Raw genomic sequence first — 20,668 nt, forward strand, 5'->3', positions numbered from 1 at the left:
TGAAAATATGTTGTTCCAGGGACCTCCCCCAGAAGCAAAGATTTGAGTTAAAATGTTCACTCTGTAATAATATAAATTCAAAGATTTGAGGCACATTTTCACGATTTTTCAAAAATAGCAGACCTACAAGTTCATAGCGCGGCACTCGGTGCCGCGCTATGAGCTTGTAGATCTGCTATTTTTCAATAGCTAAAGTATAACATAATGCTTTAAAACACCAAAAGTACAGTATACTCAAGTAAAAGTACTTAGTTACTTTCCACCACTGCATGTGCAGCTATTCTGGGGATCACTGATTGCGATCTGCATGCAAGGTCCAATATGTATTCAGTATTTCAGCCACGCACGAGATGTTTTAGCCCCTCTGGTCCAAAACATATTGGATATAGGATTCTGTCCACAATTCCATTCTGTATTAATGTTGGTACCATTAGGAGAGACACGACAGGCAAACGTTGATCAAAATTACAATTCTTCTGCATTCTCTAATTGTGTGTTCTTGTAAAAAGAAAAAAATTAACTCTTGAGAGTGTCAACTTTTACGCTCTCAAATCTCAAGAGTTAAAGATCTATAAGGGTCCATTTGGTTACCATATACCAACGCTCCATGCATCATTTAGCTGGGGACCACATGGAACCCCCTCAAGGACCAATGGTGGTCCCTGGACCACTGGTTGAGAACCACTACACTAGTATGACTGCCACCAATAACATTGCTACCTAAACAGCCAGTAAATCTAATGAAACATTCTGATATTTCTCAAAGCATAAGGGTCCGCTCAACACCCACTGATTTTGGACCGGGCCAATGGGGCTAGTGCCCAGGGGCACTTAACTGGGCCAATGGGGCTAGTGCCCAGGGGCCCTTAACCGGGCCAATGAGGCTAGTGCCCAGGGGCCCTTAACCGGGCCAATGGGGCTGGCTAGTGCCCAGGGGCCCTTAACCGGGCCAATGAGGCTAGTGCCCAGGGGCCCTTAACCGGGCCAATGGGGCTAGTGCCCAGGGGCCCTACCTTGACTAGCCGAGACCATGGCCCGTGGGCCGTAAAGCTGATCGTCAATTACTAAAAAATGTATATAGATATTAAAACTGCTATAAGCATTATGTCAAAATCTTAATGACTCTTTTCAATGGGTAGAAACGCTCCCAAAAAATGTAGTCTCTGTGACATCTAGGGGCCACAATCTGCATTCAAAGATGTTCCTAGAAGCTTTGTCATTGGTCGATTTGCCTGTCTGCTTCCTGATTGGTTAGTCATTGCGAGCGGGTTGACCAATGTCACAGCTTCCAGGGACAACTTTGAATGCAGATTGCGGCCCCTAGATGTGTCACAGAAACTAAATTATTTTGGGGAGCGTTCTACCCATTGCTGGCTGTCTGAAAAAAAAAATAGTAGTGTGTGTGTGTGTGTGTGCCTGAGGGATAATTCATACTTGGTCGTCCAAGTGTACATTTGGCTTAAAGACTTCAGTCTAGAATAGATCATGATGACCTGTTACTCCATCCTTCCCTCCGTCTACTGTAAGTCTGTCACAGTGAGACTGGCACACCGTTTTTATGAGTGGGAAGCTAGTGGGAACTATGCAAAAAGCCACCAGTCCTCCTGGGAAAGATTGTAGAATGTGCCCTCTGGGACCTTTCCGGCAGAATGCCCCCCCTAGACTCAAGCAAGAATGCATACATAATAATAATAGAATCACTTCTACAACAAAAAAAAGGGAGAAACATTTAGTAAAAAAACCTGAAAACCACAATCAGCAGCAATAACAATAAATAGAACGAGTAGCATTATTTCCATTGAGCAGATATTATTATAATGTTTTTAACCCATTTAGATGAGCTCGATTCTACAAAATACCGTCGTTCTCAAACATTTTCATGTCAAGGACCCCCAAACATATCTGTATTTGGCCGCCGTCCCCCATCTGAAGATATGTAGTTCCTGGGACCCCCCCCCCCCCCCCCCCCCCCCCCCCCAAAGGACCCCCAAACATATATGTATTTGGCCGCCGACCCCCATCTGAAGATATGTAGTTCCTGGGACCCCCCCCCCAAAGACCCCCAAACATATCTGTATTTGGCCGCCGACCCCCATCTGAAGATATGTAGTTCCAGGGACCCCCCCCCCCCCCCCAGAAGCAAAGATTTTACTTAAAACGTTTGCTCTGAAAGAATATATATATTCAAAGATGTGTGCTGCATTTTCACGATTTTTCAAAAATAGCAGACCTACAAGCTCATAGCTCATGAGCTTGTAGATCTGCTATTTTTCAATAAAGTATAACATAATGCTTTAAACACCAAAAGGGGTTCCCGTTCAGGTTAATCTCATGTCAAATCCACAAGTTAACCATAGCACAAGCGGAAAAGGCCAGCTGATCCTTTGATGATCAACTACTGTATTTCCTGTTATGTGGAAAGTATAAGTGGACTTTTCCTGAGTGACACTCCCCCATGTAAAGCCCTAGAGAGCTCAGGATCCCCCCCCCCCCCCCCCCCCCCCCCCCCCCCTCGTCTCTGTTATGTCACTGTCAACACATCTTTCTTCCTGGGTATGCTGAAGACTGATGGAGTCACAGTTTGGTACAAAAGTAACAGATCTTCAACTGGAAAACGTGACGTGTTGCGTATATACATTTGTCATATGATAGGCCCATAGAGTATAAAGAAGGATATAGACTGAACTGGTGCGAAGCTCCCCCCAAATTTTGGGGGTCAAATGCGGAAGTGCAACCGAGCGCTCAATGTTAAAGCCCAGCTGCACGGGGTTTCCTCGTCATGAATCCACGGGTCCGCCTGCCGTCCCTCCTCTTACCACTAGGGCCCAGTGCTTCAACGTTGGAGCGCCTCACTGGCCCCTTGGATAGGCCCTATGCACATAAGCCACCATTTTGGAAATAACTACTTCCGGGCCACTTCCCTATTCTTCCTTCGCAGGTGTTACCGATGATACTAATGAAGGCTCTGTTCCATTTAGTGTGAAGTGCTTCTCAAACTTTGTAATTTCAAGGACCTCCACATAACTCTTACGGGTCCATTTGGTTCCATTAGTACACTCTCAGGCCATCTGGAACCCACTCAAGGACACTTTGAGACCCACTGGGTGCAGCAGAGTATTTCCAGTGAGCCAACATGCACAATAGCAGCACCCTGACTCTGTTTGACCAGAATGGAACAGAGCCTTCATTAGTATCATTAACACTGACTCTGGTTGACCAGAATGGAACAGAGCCTTCATTAGTATCATTAACACTGACTCTGTTTGACCAGAATGGAACAGAGCCTTCATTAGCATCATTAACACTGACTCTGTTTGACCAGAATGGAACAGAGCCTTCATTAGTATCATTAACACTGACTCTGTTTGACCAGAATGGAACAGAGCCTTCATTAGTATCATTAACACTGACTCTGTTTGACCAGAATGGAACAGAGCCTTCATTAGCATCATTAACACTGACTCTGTTTGACCAGAATGGAACAGAGCCTTCATTAGCATCATTAACACTGACTCTGTTTGACCAGAATGGAACAGAGCCTTCATTAGCATCATTAACACTGACTCTGTTTGACCAGAATGGAACAGAGCCTTCATTAGTATCATTAACACTGACTCTGTTTGACCAGAATGGAACAGAGCCTTCATTAGTATCATTAACACTGACTCTGTTTGACCAGAATGGAACAGACTACAGAGCCTTCATTATCATCATTAACACTGACTCTGTTTGACCAGAATGGAACAGAGCCTTCATTAGCATCATTAACACTGACTCTGTTTGACCAGAATGGAACAGAGCCTTCATTAGCATCATTAACACTGACTCTGTTCGACCAGAATGGAACAGAGCCTTCATTAGCATCATTAACACTGACTCTGTTTGACCAGAATGGAACAGAGCCTTCATTAGCATCATTAACACTGACTCTGTTTGACCAGAATGTAACAGAGCCTTCATTAGTATCATTAACACTGACTCTGTTTGACCAGAATGGAACAGAGCCTTCATTAGTACCATTAACACTGACTCTGTTTGACCAGAATGGAACAGGGCCTTCATTAGTATCATTAACACTGACTCTGTCTGACCAGAATGGAACAGGGCCTTCATTAGCATCATTAACACTGACTCTGTTTGACCAGAATGGAACAGAGCCTTCATTAGCATCATTGACACTGACTCTGTTTGACCAGAATGGAACAGAGCCTTCATTAGTATCATTAACACTGACTCTGTTTGACCAGAATGGAACAGAGCCTTCATTAGCATCATTAACACTGACTTTGTTTGACCAGAATGGAACAGAGCCTTCATTAGTATCATTAACACTGACTCTGTTTGACCAGAATGGAACAGAGCCTTCATTAGCATCATTAACACTGACTCTGTTCGACCAGAATGGAACAGAGCCTTCATTAGTAGCCTATCATCGGCAACACCTGTCCTGTCCTGTGAAGGAAGTAGGGAAGGGGCCCAAAGTTCTTTCCTAACTGGCGTATGTGCATAGAGCCTGGCACTGGCAGAGAGAGGACGAGGATACAGTATGGGTCGATTAGCTCTGGTCCATAGCCTTAAGGACTGGACCGCTATGGGTCGATTAGCTCTGGTCCATAGCCTTAAGGACTGGACCGCTATGGGTCGATTAGCTCTGGTCCATAGCCTTAAGGACTGGACCGCTATGGGTCGATTAGCTCTGGTCCATAGCCTTAAGGACTGGACCGCTATGGGTCGATTAGCTCTGGTCCATAGCCTTAAGGACTGGACCGCTATGGGTCGATTAGCTCTGGTCCATAGCCTTAAGGACTGGACCGCTATGGGTAGATTAGCTCTGGTCCATAGCCTTAAGGACTGGACCGCTATGGGTAGATTAGCTCTGGTCCATAGCCTTAAGGACTGGACCGCTATGGGTCGATTAGCTCTGGTCCATAGCCTTAAGGACTGGACCGCTATGGGTAGATTAGCTCTGGTCCATAGCCTTAAGGACTGGACCGCTATGGGTCGATTAGCTCTGGTCCATAGCCTTAAGGACTGGACCGCTATGGGTCGATTAGCTCTGGTCCATAGCCTTAAGGAGAAGTGGACCAGAGCTATGGGTCGATTAGCTCTGGTCCATAGCCTTAAGGAGAAGTGGACCAGAGCTATGGGTCGATTAGCTCTGGTCCATAGCCTTAAGGAGAAGTGGACCGCTATGGGTCGATTAGCTCTGGTCCATAGCCTTAAGGACTGGACCGCTATGGGTAGATTAGCTCTGGTCCATAGCCTTAAGGAGAAGTGGACCAGAGCTATGGGTGGATTAGCTCTGGTCCATAGCCTTAAGGACTGGACCGCTATGGGTCGATTAGCTCTGGTCCATAGCCTTAAGGAGAAGTGGACCAGAGCTATGGGTCGATTAGCTCTGGTCCATAGCCTTAAGGACTGGACCGCTATGGGTCGATTAGCTCTGGTCCATAGCCTTAAGGAGAAGTGGACCAGAGCTATGGGTCGATTAGCTCTGGTCCATAGCCTTAAGGAGAAGTGGACCAGAGCTATGGGTCGATTAGCTCTGGTCCATAGCCTTAAGGACTGGACCGCTATGGGTCGATTAGCTCTGGTCCATAGCCTTAAGGAGAAGTGGACCAGAGCTATGGGTCGATTAGCTCTGGTCCATAGCCTTAAGGAGAAGTGGACCAGAGCTATGGGTCGATTAGCTCTGGTCCATAGCCTTAAGGACTGGACCGCTATGGGTCGATTAGCTCTGGTCCATAGCCTTAAGGAGAAGTGGACCAGAGCTATGGGTCGATTAGCTCTGGTCCATAGCCTTAAGGAGAAGTGGACCAGAGCTATGGGTCGATTAGCTCTGGTCCATAGCCTTAAGGACTGGACCGCTATGGGTCGATTAGCTCTGGTCCATAGCCTTAAGGAGAAGTGGACCAGAGCTATGGGTCGATTAGCTCTGGTCCATAGCCTTAAGGAGAAGTGGACCAGAGCTATGGGTCGATTAGCTCTGGTCCATAGCCTTAAGGACTGGACCGCTATGGGTCGATTAGCTCTGGTCCATAGCCTTAAGGAGAAGTGGACCAGAGCTATGGGTCGATTAGCTCTGGTCCATAGCCTTAAGGAGAAGTGGACCAGAGCTATGGGTCGATTAGCTCTGGTCCATAGCCTTAAGGACTGGACCGCTATGGGTCGATTAGCTCTGGTCCATAGCCTTAAGGAGAAGTGGACCAGAGCTATGGGTCGATTAGCTCTGGTCCATAGCCTTAAGGAGAAGTGGACCAGAGCTATGGGTCGATTAGCTCTGGTCCATAGCCTTAAGGACTGGACCGCTATGGGTCGATTAGCTCTGGTCCATAGCCTTAAGGAGAAGTGGACCAGAGCTATGGGTCGATTAGCTCTGGTCCATAGCCTTAAGGACTGGACCGCTATGGGTCGATTAGCTCTGGTCCATAGCCTTAAGGACTGGACCGCTATGGGTCGATTAGCTCTGGTCCATAGCCTTAAGGACTGGACCGCTATGGGTCGATTAGCTCTGGTCCATAGCCTTAAGGACTGGACCGCTATGGGTCGATTAGCTCTGGTCCATAGCCTTAAGGACTGGACCGCTATGGGTCGATTAGCTCTGGTCCATAGCCTTAAGGACTGGACCGCTATGGGTCGATTAGCTCTGGTCCATAGCCTTAAGGACTGGACCGCTATGGGTAGATTAGCTCTGGTCCATAGCCTTAAGGACTGGACCGCTATGGGTCGATTAGCTCTGGTCCATAGCCTCAAGGACTGGACCGCTATGGGTCGATTAGCTCTGGTCCATAGCCTTAAGGACTGGACCGCTATGGGTGGATTAGCTCTGGTCCATAGCCTTAAGGAGAAGTGGACCAGAGCTATTGGTCGATTAGCTCTGGTCCATAGCCTTAAGGAGAAGTGGACCAGAGCTATGGGTCGATTAGCTCTGGTCCATAGCCTTAAGGAGAAGTGGACCAGAGCTATGGGTCGATTAGCTCTGGTCCATAGCCTTAAGGAGAAGTGGACCAGAGCTATGGGTCGATTAGCTCTGGTCCATAGCCTTAAGGAGAAGTGGACCAGAGCTATTGGTCGATTAGCTCTGGTCCATAGCCTTAAGGAGAAGTGGACCAGAGCTATGGGTCGATTAGCTCTGGTCCATAGCCTTAAGGAGAAGTGGACCAGAGCTATGGGTCGATTAGCTCTGGTCCATAGCCTTAAGGAGAAGTGGACCAGAGCTATGGGTCGATTAGCTCTGGTCCATAGCCTTAAGGAGAAGTGGACCAGAGCTATTGGTCGATATAAGTACCCCTTTTCACATCATGAGTGACTACTGTTGCAGTGAGAAGATGGTCAAATGAATGGAAATTATTTAACATTTTAAATATTTCAGAAAGATCTAAAACTCAACATGTGAAAAAGCAATAAAGGTACTTCCATATGGCAGCATGCACAACAACAAGAAATTATATCGAGTCACTGATTGGTTACTTGAGGTGGTTTGCAAGACAAATTAGTTAAATTTTCACTAGAAACAGACTGTATCAAATATGAGTGACTGACTGTCATAAACGATACAGAGACACCTCCCTGACAACATCGCAAAGACAGTTTGTTTATTTTTTGACCACAATGCTTTATATTATATGAGACGATTCTAAGATGACCCAATGAGAATGACCCATATAGAGACATGACTTCCGTGACCCAGGGGATGAGAGAGTGACGTCACGACTTCGGTAGTCAAGTAGCAAGGCCTAGCTGGAAGCCAATCCTATGTCAATGCATAATACTAGCTATAACAGTGGTTTTCAACCAGTGGTCTAGGGACCACCAGTGGTCCTTGAGGGGGTTCCAGGTGGTCCCCAGCTAAATGATGAAGCGTTTGTATCGAATGGACCCTTATAGAATAGACCTTTAAGTCTGGAGAGAGTAACATAAAACCAAATGGACCCTTGGTTTCATCTTACGCTCTCAAGAGTTAAAGTATTGTTAAACCTCTGCATTTCTTCATTTACAAGAAGTCTTACACAATTAGAGAATGTAGAATAATTGTTATTTCCTCCTATTGTATACCACATCAATACAGGATGGAATTGTGGACAAAAATCGTACTCAATGACAACAAAATATTCTTTGGTTTTTGGTCTGAGAGGCTAAATGTCATCAAATGGTGGTCTGTGGCTCACTCACATGCCCAATAAATAAATAATGGGCCTTGATATTGAAAAGTGTTGAAAGCCACTGCTCTATAAAGATACAGATTACCGTAAGGCCTGTAAGACACAGAGAAAGACACTGACACGGATCTTCTTTTATAAATCCTATTTAATCAGCAAACACACCAGCCATATTTTGACGGGTCGCTGCTTTTTTCTGACGACACTAGTATAGGCTACATGTTGCAGCAAAATGTCGTGTTTGCTGATTCAATATTTAAAAGAAAGATCCGTGTGCTTTTCTGCATTTAGTCCTTCCTGCACACATACTGTAGACATCAAAGGGGGCTTCAGCCCCTGCCCTTTTACCCGTCTGTAAAACAACTGCCCTTTCCAGACCACGAGTGCAGCATTTACTACACGGTGAAAGAAATGCTAATGCCACTCCTCTCCTTTCCATGCCAGCATTCAGGAGAATTGCTTTTTTCCCCCGAAGTCTCCTGAACTTGAACACAAGTATTTTGCGTTGAACACATTTTGTTTAGAAGTCCATGTCGTAGACACACCGCATCTCTCCACTAGCTAAAGAGTGCTGGGCTGCGCCCCGAAAATAGCTGATCTACAAGCTGTCAACGCGCAACGCGTTGACAGCTTGTTGATCTGCTATTTTCAGTGGCGTGCACAGACATTTAGAGGGGCAGGTGCTCAAGTTAAAAAAGGGCACCTTGTGCAGCACGTGGAACCGGCCGGTTGCCTTAATCTATTTTGGGCGGGAACCCCTTTTGGTGTTAGCATTATGTTATGCTTTAGCTATTGAAAAATAGCAGATCTACAAGCTCATAGCGCGCCACCGAGTGGCGCGCTACGAGCTTGTAGGTCTGCTATTTTTGAAAAATAAAATAAAAAAAGGGGAAAAAAGTTTTTTTTTCAGTTTTTTTTTCAAAAGGGCACATTGCCAAAAGGGCAGGGGGTGCTCTAGCACCCCCTAGTGTCTATCTGTGCACGCCACTGGCTATTTTCGCGTTTTTTGTTCAAAAGTGCTCTATCTCTATATGGCATTTCAGCCCCTGCCTCTCTAACACTGTCTGCACGTCCTTGGTCCTTCTAATGCCTGATTTATACCTGCTTCGCACGCCTTAATCTGACATGTGTTGAAGGCTTGTAGATCTGCTGTTTTTGGTGTGTTTTTGTTGTGTGACAAACAGGCGCACCACCAAGTATGAATTCCCATTTTTAACAATGAACTCTGTCATTATACATTATATAGAGTTGCTGTGTGGAAATAAATGAGTCACAAAATAAGGACAGGCATAAGGACAGGCTGTCCAGAACATCATGAATTGAATCTCCTATACTCCTATTGAATTGAATATGAAGTGCCCCAATGGAAACAAGCCAATAGGCTTTCTTGGGTTATAAATCCTCTCAGCAGACCTTGTATTGAACAATACTTTTTTCTGCAAAAACGTCATTAACCCATTTTGACCTGAGATCAGATTCTAAAAATGTCTTCTACATCCTGACAGTTTTCTGAAAAAGCTATGTTTCTATGTCAGCATAACATAATGCTAACACCAAAAGGGGTTCCCGCCCAAAATGGGTTAAACTCTGAAGAACCAATCTACATTTTCTTGGTGAATATGTAAGTGTTTTCTGTCTAGGAGCAGCAATAGAACATATAATGTATGAAAGAGGGAGACCAGTCAAAAAGCTTTTTGAGACATTCAACGCTGACCTGAACCTCTAAGAGATCCCAATCATACTGACAAAATCAGCTGATACTATGCATGATCAACCTTTCAGATATCTGAAATGTGATGAGTTCTGGAAACTACAGTTCATGTCTGTCCTATTGAACTGTTCGTATAAATGCACAGACATATAATGGAAACAAACGGCAGCAAAACAATTGATAAGGATATAAGTCTATATCCAACAAGCTCTATTACTGTAGGCTCTGGTGAATTGAATATGAAGGACCCCAATGGAAACAAGCCAATGGGCTTTCTTGGGGTTTAAATCATCTTATCAAACCTTGTATGCAAATAAGGTATTAAATCAATCAAGGCTACTATATATATAATGACACTATACATATAGTTAATATGTAGTGTCATTATATAGATATGTTCTAGTTACGTTCTTAGCTTACGCATGTTTCTTGATAAATGCATTTTATATATGTGATGTATTCCCATACTTTTGTTCTTGCCTAATGTAAGTCGCTCTGGATTAAGAGCGTCTGCTAAATGCCTAAATTGTAAATTGTACTAGTCCTCTGCAATATAAGGGTGATGCTAACTTTAAGTGTTTCTGATGATGGCATATTTCACTGCAAACTAAGAGCCTTCAACTCTCACGGCTTGTCATCAGCTTAAACCAATACACCCACACGATGTTCAGCAACACATATCCATATTTGGAGAACAGGAAACTCCATGGTCAGACTATCAACATGCACTTCTCCCTCAGATAATTAACCCACTTCCCTCTGTGAGATAGCCAGAAAGAAGCCAAGGGGAGAATATATACAGCCAAAAACAAGACCTGCTTCTCCGATCAAACATGCAACAGAGGGAAACGGTTTTTTTTGTGTGATTTTACTGTCAAACAGTCACTTAATATTTGCACTGACAAAATCCCCCAAAAGTTGCAAAAAATATGTGGAGTCAAGTGTAGCCATATCCAATCCATGTTGTAAACCATGTTTACATGTTTGCAATGTTTAGGAAAAGGACATTTTGACCATTAGGCTAATTATAAAGCTAAAATGTTATGTTGCACTGTCTACCAGCCACAGTTCTTAAAAAAGTAGAGAAACCATGAAACGCAACAGGCGCTCAGCTCAGAGCAGGATGCGCGTCTATAGTCTGTCTGCCGTCTGTCAGTAGCCAGGCTACAAGTGGTCTGTCTGTAGCCAGGCTACAACAAGTGGTCTGTCTAGTAGCCAGGCTACAAGTGCATGCATTCCAACATCACCACAAGCGAACCGAACGAACGTCGTACATAAAGAGCGAATTATACTTACATAATCAATGGTGTTACTCTGGTCAGGGGGGGCTTTTTTTTGGACTGCAGCTACTCCACAACACGCAGTACAGACCAAATGACCCTGATCAAATACGGGCTCTTACCATTTAAACCGCGAGGAGGCTGCAAGCATGGGGAGGAGTAGTTAGATTAGATCCCTCCTCCTCTTTCAACTCTCATCCACAGAGGAGCCTCATGCACGCGTCTGTCATCATCAGCAGCATCCACCATGCGCACACACACATGCACGCACGCACGCACGCACACACACACACACACACACACACACACACACACACACACACACACACACACACACACACACACACACATGCAGCTCACTGGTGGAAAAAGTACTCACTCACTTGTATGTTTTACTTTAATAAGTAAAAGTACCCAATGCTGCAATGAAGAATTTGTAGAAATAGCCTATATCTATGCCTACAGGTTAATACAAGTAAAGACCGGAATTGCAGTAAAAGTATAGGCTACAAAAGTATTGGTATAAAAAAAATAACCAAAAGTAGAAAGTAAGCTACTCATGCAGAATGTTCCATTTCACACGTTTTCAAATGCATTAGAAAAATCTTCTATCTTGCAGATCGGCTATTTTCAAATAGCCATAGTGTATAGCAGGGCTGAAGTGGGTAATGCATTTTTAATAAATCTACAAAGCAACTAGTAAAGTTTTCAAATAATTGTAGTGGAGTAAAAGTACAATATTTGCCTCCTGAGTGGAGTAGAAGTACTTTAAAGTAAAAGTATTTGAAATTGAACTGGGAACCTTTGTGGTTCCGTTCCCAACCGACCGCTGTACCGGCCACTCTACCGCTGAGCCACTGCATGTCTGCCACACCCTCCAGTAAAGTACAACAAATACCTCAAAATTGTACCATGCAGTACTTAAGTAAATGTACTTAGTTACTTCTCACCAGTGCACTGCCCGTCTATCATCAGCTCAGCACCCACCATGCGCACACACACACACACACACACACACACACACACACACACACACACACACACACACACACACACACACACACACACACACACACAGCTGATCTCACTGCAGATGTACAGCTAATCACATCTTGTTGCCTGAGAAAAGTCATATAGACACTTTTCACGTGACAACATGCAGACAGATTTAGTGCATCGGCTTATTCTCACCGCATGCTTATACACACTCAAACACAAACGGTTAAACACGCACGCACGCACGCACGCACGCACGCACGCACGCACACGCACGCACGCACGCCCAAAGGACCACAAGGGAATATAAGCTCTTAGACAGACTTTATTATGTACTTTATTATATCCCTTTGACAAATATTGTGCAAAGATAGCCTGGTATATTATATACAGTATGACAGCATCATATCATTTAGGCCTACATGAAGGCTATATGGCCTACATCTCATATTTTATACAGTATGACAGCATCATATTATTTAGGCCTACATGAAGGCTATATGGCCTACATCTCATATTTTATCAGTATGACAGCATCATATTATTTAGGCCTACATGAAGGCTATATGGCCTACATCTCATATTTTATACAGTATGACAGCATCATATTATTTAGGCCTTCATGAAGGCTATATGGCCTACATCTCATATTTTATACAGTATGACAGCATCATATTATTTAGGCCTTCATGAAGGCTATATGGCCTACATCTCGTATTTTATACAGTATGACAGCATCATATTATTTAGGCCTACATGAAGGCTATATGGCCTACAATCTCATATTTTATTTCTTCCAATACAAATGTCAACGAATCAAACAGTCAATCAATCAATTGTATTTCTGAAAGAATGTGCAACATTTTTTGTCTCGTCTGGAAATTACCGCGGTGTTGGCAAAAAGAGGTGCTATGTGCATGTAGTGACTGAACGCTTGAAGAGGTGCTATGTGCATGTAGTGACTGAACGCTTAAAGAGGTGCTATGTGCATGTAGTGACTGAACGCTTGAAGAGGTGCTATGTGCATGTAGTGACTGAACGCTTGAAGAGGTGCTATGTGCATGTAGTGACTGAACGCTTAAAGAGGTGCTATGTGCATGTAGTGACTGAACGCTTGAAGAGGTGCTATGTGCATGTAGTGACTGAACGCTTAAAGAGGTGCTATGTGCATGTAGTGACTGAACGCTTAAAGAGGTGCTATGTGCATGTAGTGACTGAACGCTTAAAGAGGTGCTATGTGCATGTAGTGACTGAACCCTTAAAGAGGTGCTATGTGCATGTAGTGACTGAACGCTTGAAGAGGTGCTATGTGCATGTAGTGACTGAACGCTTAAAGAGGTGCTATGTGCATGTAGTGACTGAACGCTTAAAGAGGTGCTATGTGCATGTAGTGACTGAACGCTTAAAGAGGTGCTATGTGCATGTAGTGACTGAACGCTTAAAGGGGCATTCCACTCATTTTCAACATTTTACTATGTCATTAATATACCTTAGAGATGTTGTGTGGAAATAATAAAAAAGTCCCCCCATTCTGTGTTTCATAGAACTAGAGGTCTGAAAAAAATCATTAACATGGTGAAACGCATCTTGATGATGTCATCAAGATGTGTTTCACCATGTTAATGATTTTTTTCATAATTACAGTTCTAGGAAACACAGAGTGGGGGGACTTTTTTATTATTTCCACACAACATCTCTAAGGTATATTAATGACATAGTAAAATGTTGAAAATGGGTGGTTTTGGTGCTATGTGCATGTAGTGACTGAACGCTTGAAGAGGTGCTATGTGCATGCAGTGACTGAACGCTTAAAGAGGTGCTATGTGCATGTAGTGACTGAACGCTTAAAGAGGTGCTATGTGCATGTAGTGACTGAACGCTTGAAGAGGTGCTATGTGCATGTAGTGACTGAACGCTTAAAGAGGTGCTATGTGCATGTAGTGACTGAACGCTTAAAGAGGTGCTATGTGCATGTAGTGACTGAACGCTTAAAGAGGTGCTATGTGCATGTAGTGACTGAACGCTTAAAGAGGTGCTATGTGCATGCAGTGACTGAACGCTTAAAGAGGTGCTATGTGCATGTAGTGACTGAACGCTTGTGCGTATTTATGTGAAGTTAGTTTTGTAAAGTTAATTATTTCATTTCATGGAGTGTAGGCATATGGTACATATTTCTGTATATTTGTCTGTTTTTATTGTGTGTTTTATACACAATCCAACATAAGCTCAAATGTATTTGATTATGACCTTTAAGTTTGAGAGCTGAAAAGATGATAGTGAGAGACAGACGTGGGACGATCAACCGACCCACCTATCCAAAACCAGACAGACGTGGGACGATCAACCGACCCACCTATCCAAAACCAGACAGACGTGGGACGATCAACCGACCCACCTATCCAAAACCAGACAGACGTGGGACGATCAACCGACCCACCTATCCAAAACCAGACAGACGTGGGACGATCAACCGACCCACCTATCCAAAACCAGACAGACGTGGGACGATCAACCGACCCACCTATCCAACCGACCCACCTATCCAAAACCAGACAGACGTGGGACGATCAACCGACCCACCTATCCAACCGACCCACCTATCCAAAACCAGACAGACGTTGGACGATCAACCGACCCACCTATCCAAAACCAGACAGACGTGGGACGATCAACCGACCCACCTATCCAACCGACCCACCTCCAAAACCAAAATGCATCGATGCATTGCATTAGTCAAAACGAATGCAATGTTTTATTATTCTCATTGTTCAATTTAAAACGGCAGTCTGCACAACATGCCATACTCTTTATAGTGACACTAGTGGAGTAGTGGGTATACCATGAAGTCCAGATGTTGCATTTAAACTCATCCCACTAGTGGGTATACCATGAAGTCCAGATGTTGCATTTAAACTCATCCCACTAGTGGGTATACCATGAAGTCCAGATGTTGCATTTAAACACATCCCACTAGTGGGTATACAGTACCATGAAGTCCAGATGTTGCATTTAAACACATCCCACTAGTGGGTATACAGTACCATGAAGTCCAGATGTTGCATTTAAACACATCCCACTAGTGGGTATACAGTACCATGAAGTCCAGATGTTGCATTTAAACTCATCCCACTAGTGGGTATACCATGAAGTCCAGATGTTGCATTTAAACTCATCCCACTAGTGGGTATACCATGAAGTCCAGATGTTGCATTTAAACTCATCCCACTAGTGGGTATACCATGAAGTCCAGATGTTGCATTTAAACTCATCCCACTAGTGGGTATACAGTACCATGAAGTCCAGATGTTGCATTTAAACTCATCCCACGCCAAATTAGGCAGCCAGAATGAAGTTCAAATCCCCCAAACCCTTAAGGCCCAGAGGTTATGTGATCTGACCCTTAAGGCCCAGAGGTTATGTGATCTGAAACCCTTAAGGCCCAGAGGTTATGTGATCTGACCTTAAGGCCCAGAGGTTATGTGATCTGACCTTAAGGCCCAGAGGTTATGTGATCTGACCTTAAGGCCCAGAGGTTATGTGATCTGACCTTAAGGCCCAGAGGTCAGAGGTTATGTGATCTGACCCTTAAGGCCCAGAGGTTATGTGATCTGACCTTAAGGCCCAGAGGTTATGTGATCTGACCTTAAGGCCCAGAGGTTATGTGATCTGACCTTAAGGCCCAGAGGTTATGTGATCTGACCTTAAGGCCCAGAGGTCAGAGGTTATGTGATCTGACCCTTAAGGCCCAGAGGTTATGTGATCTGACCCTTAAGGCCCAGAGGTTATGTGATCTGACCCTTAAGGCCCAGAGGTTATGTGATCTGACCTTAAGGCCCAGAGGTTATGTGATCTGACCTTAAGGCCCAGAGGTCAGAGGTTATGTGATCTGACCCTTAAGGCCCAGAGGTTATGTGATCTGAACCCTTAAGGCCCAGAGGTCAGAGGTTATGTGATCTGAACCCTTAAGGCCCAGAGGTCAGAGGTTATGTGATCTGACCCTTAAGGCCCAGAGGTCAGAGGTTATGTGATCTGAACCCTTAAGGCCCAGAGGTCAGAGGTTATGTGATCTGCCGCTCATACGGTACACATGTACGACATTATGCAACCCTAACCCTAACCCAAACCCTTAAGGCCCAGAGGTCAGAGGTCATGTGATCTGACCCTCATACGGTACACATGTAGGACATTATGCAACCCTAACCCTAACCCAAACCCTTAAGGCCCAGAGGTCAGAGGTCATGTGATCTGACCCTCATACGGTACACATGTAGGACATTATGCAACCCTAACCCTAACCCAAACCCTTAAGGCCCAGAGGTCAGAGGTCATGTGATCTGACCCTCATACGGTACACATGTAGGACATTATGCAACCCTATATGGACAGTCCTCATGAGGACGATGAGCTGTCCTCTCTCCTATATGGACAGTCCTCATGAGGACGATGAGCTGTCCTCTCTCCTATATGGACAGTCCTCATGAGGACGATGAGCTGTCCTCTCTCCTATATGGACAGTCCTCATGAGGACGATGAGCTGTCCTCTCTCCTATATGGACAGTCCTCATGAGGACGATGAGCTGTCCTCTCTCCTATATGGACAGTCCTCATGAGGACGATGAGCTGTCCTCTCTCCTATATGGACAGTCCTCATGAGGACGATGAGCTGTCCTCTCTCCTATATGGACAGTCCTCATGAGGACGATGAGCTGTCCTCTCTCCTATATGGACAGTCCTCATGAGGACGATGAGCTGTCCTCTCTCCTATATGGACAGTCCTCATGAGGACGATGAGCTGTCCTCTCTCCTATATGGACAGTCCTCATGAGGACGATGAGCTGTCCTCTCTCCTATATGGACAGTCCTCATGAGGACGATGAGCTGTCCTCTCTCCTATATGGACAGTCCTCATGAGGACGATGAGCTGTCCTCTCTCCTATATGGACAGTCCTCATGAGGACGATGAGCTGTCCTCTCTCCTATATGGACAGTCCTCATGAGGACGATGAGCTGTCCTCTCTCCTATATGGACAGTCCTCATGAGGACGATGAGCTGTCCTCTCTCCTCTGCACTGCGGAGGGTCCTCATAAGGACGATCAGCTGTCCTCTCTCCTATATGGACAGTCCTCATAAGGACGATGAGCTGTCCTCTCTCCTATATGGACAGTCCTCATAAGGACGATGAGCTGTCCTCTCTCCTATATGGACAGTCCTCATAAGGACGATGAGCTGTCCTCTCTCCTATATGGACAGTCCTCATAAGGACGATGAGCTGTCCTCTCTCCTATATGGACAGTCCTCATAAGGACGATGAGCTGTCCTCTCTCCTATATGGACAGTCCTCATGAGGACGATGAGCTGTCCTCTCTCCTATATGGACAGTCCTCATGAGGACGATGAGCTGTCCTCTCCCCTCTGCACTGCGGAGGGTCCTCATAAGGACGATGAGCTGTCCTCTCTCCTATATGGACAGTCCTCATAAGGACGATGAGCTGTCCTCTCTCCTATATGGACAGTCCTCATAAGGACGATGAGCTGTCCTCTCTCCTATATGGACAGTCCTCATAAGGACGATGAGCTGTCCTCTCTCCTATATGGACAGTCCTCATAAGGACGATGAGCTGTCCTCTCTCCTATATGGACAGTCCTCATAAGGACGATGAGCTGTCCTCTCTCCTATATGGACAGTCCTCATAAGGACGATGAGCTGTCCTCTCTCCTATATGGACAGTCCTCATGAGGACGATGAGCTGTCCTCTCTCCTATATGGACAGTCCTCATGAGGACGATGAGCTGTCCTCTCTCCTCTGCACTGCGGAGGGTCCTCATAAGGACGATGAGCTGTCCTCTCTCCTATATGGACAGTCCTCATAAGGACGATGAGCTGTCCTCTCTCCTATATGGACAGTCCTCATAAGGACGATGAGCTGTCCTCTCTCCTATATGGACAGTCCTCATAAGGACGATGAGCTGTCCTCTCTCCTATATGGACAGTCCTCATAAGGACGATGAGCTGTCCTCTCTCCTATATGGACAGTCCTCATAAGGACGATGAGCTGTCCTCTCTCCTATATGGACAGTCCTCATAAGGACGATGAGCTGTCCTCTCTCCTATATGGACAGTCCTCATAAGGACGATGAGCTGTCCTCTCTCCTCTGCACTGCGGAGGGATCCCCCATATGGACAGTCCTCATAAGGACGATGAGCTGTCCTCTCTCCTCTGCACTGCGGAGGGATCCCCCATATGGACAGTCCTCATAAGGACGATGAGCTGTCCTCTCTCCTCTGCACTGCGGAGGGATCCCCCATATGGACAGTCCTCATAAGGACGATGAGCTGTCCTCTCTCCTCTGCACTGCGGAGGGATCCCCCACAGATTTGGAGAGATTCCCCTGATAGATACACACACCTCTGGAATGTGCGTGTGCATACCCTAAAGTGTGCACATGTACGAGTATCTCTGTGAAGATGCACATCTATAACGCTAAGTGTCTTCGGTCATCGCTTGCACATTGCATTCCACCATTCAAGCCCCCTCCCTCCCTCCCCCCCTCCCTAGCTATCCCCACCAGCTCCCACTACAACATGTTTCCAAATGGAACTTCCTATATAAGGACAGTGCTCTATTTGGTCCAATAAATCACGCTGCTTGTTTGATGGCCTGCCTGCAGGCCCTGCAGGGCCTGTTCTGCCTGCAGGGCCTGCAGGGCCTGTTCTGCCTGCAGGGCCTGTTCTGCCTGCAGGCCCTGCGGGGCCTGTTCTGCCTGTGCCAGAGACGCACTGTGCTGCTCCCAACGGTATGCGTGTGAAACCCCATGACAGACGGAGTCAGCAGCACCAACACCAACACCGAGGAACTACTGGGCTCTCTCTCTCTCTCTCTCTCTCTCTCTCTCTCGTGCACTGGTCATCATCAGGGAGGCGTGGGTGGGTGGGTGGGTGGTGGTTCACAGTGAAACGCTGGAAGACACCAAGAAACCTGGAAAGGAAGGAAGTGAGTGAGCAAGACGAATTAAGGTTGCTGGAGAAGAAGACGAAGAAGAAGAAGAAGAAGAAGAAGAAGAAGAAGAAGAAGAAGAAGAAGAAGGGACAGGGAGGGAGGGAGGGAGGGGGGGGGGAGAACACGACAGGAGAAGAGAAAAGGGAAGAGAGGTAAGGGTGGGAGACAAAGGAGGAGGAGGAGGAGGTGGGGGGGGGAAGAGAGAGATACACTGAACAGAGGTTGCAGTGCGTGCCATATAAGGACAGTGCATTGGGGTCTGTATGGAATCTCGGCTGCTTTCCTTTCCCTGTGTTACTTTGAGAGAGTGCACGAGAGCCCAGTCCAGGCACCGCCGGCCGGGCCTCCTGCCTGCACTGTCTAAATATGGTCCAGCAGCAGCGCCAAGCGTTGCTCAAACAATCACTTGCTTCTATACGAGGATAGCTTATTTACTGGGTTGTTTACGGTTACCTGTCGCCGATGATAAACCCGTGCTCCATGAATGGACATGACGGGGAACATCACTCAGCAGTTCAATGATGAAACCGTACTGTAGTCACACCGTACCGTAGTCTGAAAACCCACCTTTTCAGACTCCATCATGGCCCGTGGCACTTACCCTACCGCCTTAGATAGCACTTTATGTAGACTTAGATAGCATTTGATACAGACTTATAGCATGTTATGTAGACAGCACTAGAATTGCATTGTATGTAGTCATAGCACGTCATAGTAGCCTACATAATGTATAGCATAGTATAGTATAGTATGTATAGTTTATATGTATAGTTTCATTATATAGATACTCCACTGTTACGCTCTTATAGCTTACGCATGTTTCATGATAACTACTTTTTGAGTGGTGTAAACCACTCCTACAACATGGCTTTGTTAGTCTGTGCAGAAAAAATGAGCATGGTTGCTATGTTCACCCTGTTCACCCGGGTGTGATTTCATTATTGAGTGGTGTAAACCACTCCTACAACTGGCTTTGTTAGTCTGTGCAGAAAAAATGAGCATGGTTGCTATGTTCACCCTGTTCACCCGGGTGTGATTTCATTATTGAGTGGTGTAAACCACTCCTACAACTGGCTTTGTTAGTCTGTGCAGAAAAAATGAGCATGGTTGCTATGTTCACCCTGTTCACCCGGGTGTGATTTCATTACGTCAGACATGATTTCATTACGTCAGACAGGCTATATAAGACCTTACACCACTCAGTTCACACGGATGTGATTTTTATATATGTATTGCCATGCTTTTTGTTCTTGCTTAATGTAAATCGCTCTGGATTAAGAGCGTCTGCTAAATGCCTACATTGTATTATATGTCTGTCTACGGAGTGCATTTGGTTCCGTTTTTCTTTCCGTGTGTGCGCACGCCTTCAGCGTGTGTTCTTTCCGTGTGTGCGCACGCCTTCAGCGTGTGTTCTTTCCGTGTGTGCGCACGCCTTCAGCGTGATATGGGCTATGAGTTCCACTTATACTCAATTTGATCTCTAAGTTATTTGAGTTTACATCGATGTCATCATCCAGCACTCT

The 20,668-nt window shown here is 45.5% G+C and overlaps 1 protein-coding gene across 1 annotated transcript in view; it reads right to left on the reverse strand.

Moving 5' to 3' along the window:
• The window catches only part of LOC306922490 (myosin-11-like), a gene marked incomplete at its 3' end in the record, with an annotated part of 37,825 nt that extends 26,576 nt beyond the window's left edge, over positions 1–11,249 (reverse strand). Inside the window, exon 1 of the mRNA XM_079500132.1 lies at positions 11,167–11,249. The remainder of the gene's footprint in view (positions 1–11,166) is intronic.
• Positions 11,250–20,668: the final 9,419 nt, after the last annotated feature.

Source organism: Electrona antarctica, assembly GCF_951216825.1.
Source record: "Electrona antarctica genome assembly, chromosome: 4".
Lineage (NCBI taxonomy): Eukaryota > Metazoa > Chordata > Actinopteri > Myctophiformes > Myctophidae > Electrona > Electrona antarctica.